General features: G+C 42.8%; 1 pseudogene; it reads left to right on the forward strand.

The window, feature by feature from the left end:
- Positions 1 to 4,142: 4,142 nt before the first annotated feature.
- Positions 4,143 to 4,666, forward strand: LOC131831354 (hsc70-interacting protein-like; annotated as a pseudogene).
- The last annotated feature ends 306 nt before the right edge of the window (positions 4,667 to 4,972 follow it).

Below are 4,972 nucleotides of genomic sequence, written 5' to 3' on the forward strand. Positions count from 1 at the left end.
CCTTTACCTCATTACCCTCCCTGCCCTGTCCCTCCCACTAGCCACATCACTACTCCCTTCCCCGGGCTTAGCTTACCCCTCCCACCGGGAGCTCAGCCTCACATGAAAAGGGTGAGAGGGCACACTTTCTCTTTTATGTACCTCAAGCTACTATTTTGACATTTAGCCTTTCCCTGGCCCATTTCAGACCCTCTTAGTCACTTCTGCAGAAGCAATGCGAATGAATGAGCTCAAACTGGTGTGCTCCCAAGGTCATTTACATGTTAAACTGGATTAAGCTGAGATTTCATTTTTTGATCAGACAGCCAAGGTAGGTGGACATAAAGCTGGCTGGGAAAGCCAGAGACTGGGATTGAAATCCTGGGTCTGTGCTTCCTAATTGTGAGGCTCTGAGGAGTCATTTCACTAATACGAGCACTTGGGTCTTCATTTATAAAATGGAAGAAGGAGGGGCGCCTGGGTGGCTCAGGAGGTTAAGCGTCTGCCTTCGGCTCAGGTCATGATTCCCAGGTCCTGAATAAAGCCCCACATGGGGCTCCCTGCTCAGTGGGGAGTCTGCTTTTCTCCCTCTCCGTTTCCTCTTTTCTCTGGCTTGTGCACTCTTATGATCTCTCTCTCCCAAATTAATAAATAAAATCTTTTTTTTTTTTTTTTTTTTAATGGAAGAATGATTCTTACCCAGCAGTTTTGTATCACAGGTCACTAACATGTGTACGACACTGAATAGGACTTTGGTCAGTGATAGCAATTAGGCGGAGGCCGGATCGTGAACGGCCTTGAGGAGCAGAAGAATGAGTGCTGCGGGCTTCATGCTGAGGATGGTGGGGAGCCATGGAAGGTTCTAAACAGGGGTGACACTACCAGATGGTAGAGTTGAGATGTGGGAAATCTTGCTTAGATGGCAAGATGGGAAGAGGCAAGAGGCAGGGAGACCAGTTAATGGCCGTGAGACCCGACCTCCGGCAGTGGCTGGGGAAGTGAGGACAGATTCAAGAGCTGGCCTGGAGTGGGCATCCTGAAAGGAGAAGGTGTCCTCATTCGCCACTCTGTTGTCTGTCCCCCTCGAGGTGACAAACTGTCCAAACTGATCATCTGGATTTAACCAGGGGATGGGGTGGGGGAGTGGGCAGCAGAGTGGCAGGAGGAGGAATAACGTGAGAGAAAAAGAAGGTGAAACAAAGACAGAAATCTCGATTTTTGTTGTCCAATTTTTCAAACCCTGATTTCAGCTAGAAAAAATCAATACCCAGCAAGTCAGAAGTGAAGCAAAAAGTTTGTGTGGAGATAAAAATAAGTAATAAAAGCTAAGGAGCTCTTACTATGTGCCAGGCTCCACGTGAGGCGATGTACTCTATTATCACAATAAATCATCACAGTCAGCCCATAAAGGAGGCATCACCATCATTTCCAGTTTAGAGATGAAGAACACAGGTGCAGTGAGGTGCACGGAGGGTCAGGGAGGGCACGGACTGTGATTCAAGGTAGGCAGACCCCGAACTCCAAGTTCTTAGAGAAAACTAAACACCTTATGAGACTCGAGCAACATGAAAACCAGAAGTCTGAGGTGTCCAGGAATAGCGAGATAGTCACTCCTCCCTACTGGTATTCAGTGGGCCTTTGAAGAGGTAATATAATATGATATAAGTAGAAAAAGCACATGATCTATAGTGTGACTACAAGTAGGCCTTAGAAGTACATGGACTCAAGATGCAATTTACAGAAGCAACCCCAAATTTAAGGTACCTAAGAGAAGTGGTCAAGACCCTTTCAGGGAAATTACAACCTTTTATTAAATAACACTGGAGAAAATCTAAATACATGAAGAGGTATACCATGTTCACAGATAGGAAGGCGATTCTCCTTAAAGTGTCCTAACACTATTTTAATCAAAAGCCCAACTCAGTTTTTCTTATAACCTGGCAAGCTGAATCTTCAGTTTATATGGAAGAGCAAAGGGCCAAGGAAGGTAAAGACACTCCGAAAGCAGAATTCTGGGCAGGGAATTAGCTTACTATATATCAAAATATATGATAAAGCAAACACATTTTCAACAGTCTGAAACTGGGACAGGGATTGACACATATATTAATGAAATAGAATAAAAAGTCCTAATAGAAGGATCCTTGTGTATTAGAAAACCTGATTTCTGATGGAGGATCCCTTAAAGACCAATGCAGTAAGGAACCAGTTATTCCATAAACAAGACTGGGAAAACTGGCTCCCCAAGTGGAGAAAACAATACCCCCTAGCATGCAAAATATCAATTCCAGGTGGGTCAAGGGCTTAAATGTGAAAGAAAAACCTTAAAACTCTTATAAGAATTATAGGCCATAAAAAAGAAGAAAATCCTGCCATTTGTGACAACACGGATGGATTTGAAGGGATTATGCTAGGTAAAGGAAGCCAGACAGAGAAAAAAGTTGAACTCATAGAATCAAAGTGTAGATTATGGTTATCAATGGCTGGGAGTGGGGGAAATGGGGAAATATTGATCAAAAGTTACAAACTTCAGGGGCTCCTAGGTGGCTCAGTTGATAAAATGTCTGACTTGATTTCAGCTCAGGTCGTGATCTCAGGGTCATGAAATTAAGCCCCACACTGGGCTCTGTGCTCAGTGGGAAGTCTGCTAGAGATTCTCTCTCTTTTTCCTTCTCTCTCTGCCCCCTCCTCCATGCAACATGCTGTCATGCTCTCTCTCTCTAAAATAAATAAATAAATCTTTTTAAAAGGTACGACCTTCATTAATGAGATGAATTAGTTCTGAAGATCTAATGTGCAGCATGGTGACTCTGTTTACAGGATTGCACTGTGTACTTGACATTGATTAACCAAGTAGATCTTGAATGTCCTTGCCACACACACACACACACACATGGTAACTGTGAGCTGATGGATGCACTGAGTAACCTTTTTGTGATAATCATTTCACAGTATGTATGTGTGTCAAATCACTATATCATACACCTTAAACTCACCCAACATTATCAATTATATCTCAGTAAAGGTGGGAGAAAAAAAGCTCTTAGACTAAAATAATGAGTATCTTTACGATCTCAGGGAGAGACAGACTTTTAAGCAAAATACAGAAAGTGAATCACAAAGGAAAAGATCAATACATCTAATTAGGTTATAATTATTTCTGCTCATCAGAAGACACCAAAAGAGATGAAATGACAAATGATAAATTTGGACAAGACATTTGGAATGCATCATCAATAAATGATTAGTATCCAAAATAAAGTTGTACACATTCATAAAACTGAGACAATCTAATAGGAAAATGAGCAAAAGACTTAAACAGATAGTCTACATAAGAGGAAATAAATATGACCAAGAAACCTATGACAAGATGCTTAATCCCGTTATTACTCATAAAGATGCAAAATAAAACCACATTGTCATTTCACACCCACCAAATCAGTAAGAATCATGGCTGTGCCAATAGTGTTAGGATAATGAGCAGCTAGAAGGATCACTTACTCTTGATGACAGGTGTGTAAATCATGCTGATGCCATCTTGGACAAATCTGCCATGATGACGCTCTGTGACCCAAAGTCTTCTTGAGCACAGCCCCCCTCCCCCACATTCTTTCTTTTTGTCTAATCACACCCTTGGGGCATAGCATCCTTGATCAGCTCTGGAGATCCTACCGCCAGCACTGTACTCTCCAACCCCTAAGCTGTAAAAGCACGTCTTACACAAGGTGGGGTCAAGGAGATCTATTCATCCTGTGGCTGCTCAAGGCATGCCCAAGGCATGCTTCTGTCTGTAAGTACCCTTAATAAACCATCTCTCATCAAGCCGGACTTGTCGGTTTTTTCCTTGGGTCTTACAGCTCCTTTCAAAGTCATTTTACATATACGCCCCCTTCACAGAACAGTGGTGTGCGTTGGGACTGAAAAAAAAAACACTGAAAAATAACACACAGATCTCATAACCCAGAAATTCCATTCTAAATTATGTTAATAGAAAAACTCTTACACATGGGCATCAGGGTGTATATATTAGAATAGTCATAACAGTTTTGTTTATTAAAAATCCTGAAACCACCCCTTCCACACGATCACGCTGAGCTAGTACCCGTACCTGGAATTGGGTTGCAACCTCAGCCGCGCCTGCTGCCTGCCACTGCCTCTGGACCATGGACCCCCGCAAAGTGAGCGAGCTTCGGACTTTCGTGAAAATGTGTAAGCAGGATCCGAGCATTCTGCACACCGAGGAAATGCATTTCCTGCGGGAGTGGGTGGGAGCATGGGAGGTAAAATACCACCTGCTACTCATAAAACTAAATCAGAAGACAGTATCAAGGAAGAAAAACCAGATAGTGAGAAGGCGGAGGAAAACATAAAGACAGATGAACCATCAAGTGAAGAGAGTGATCTAGAAATTGACAATGAAGGTGTGATTGAACCAGATACTGATGCCCCTCAAGAAATGGGAGATGAAGATGTAAAGATAACCGAGGAAATGATGGATCAGGCAAATGATAAAAAAGTGGCTGCCATTGATGCCCTAAATGATGGTGAACTACAGAAAGCCATTGACTTACTCACAGATGCCATCAAACTAAATCCTCACTTGGCCATTCTGTATGCCAAGAGAGCCAGTGTCTTCATCAAATTACAGAAGCCAAATGCTGCCATTCGAGACTGTGACAGCTATTGAATTAAATCCTGATTCAGCTCAGCCTTATAAGTGGCACGGGAAAAGCACATAGACTTCTGGGCCATTGGGAAGAAGCAGCACATGATCTTGCCCTTGCTTGTAAACTGGATTATGATGAAGATGCTAGTGCAATGCTGAAAGAAGTTCAACTGAGGGCCCAGAAAATTGCTGAACATTGGAGAAAATATGATTGAAAACGTGAAGAGCGAGAGATCAAAGAAAGAATAGAAAGGGTTAAGAAGCCTCGGGAGAACATGAGAGAGCCCAGAGGGAGGAAGAAGCCAGATGACAATCAGGAGCTCAGAA

The sequence above is a fragment of the Mustela lutreola genome, chromosome 5 (genome assembly GCF_030435805.1).
Source record: "Mustela lutreola isolate mMusLut2 chromosome 5, mMusLut2.pri, whole genome shotgun sequence".
In the NCBI taxonomy this organism is placed as follows: domain Eukaryota; kingdom Metazoa; phylum Chordata; class Mammalia; order Carnivora; family Mustelidae; genus Mustela; species Mustela lutreola.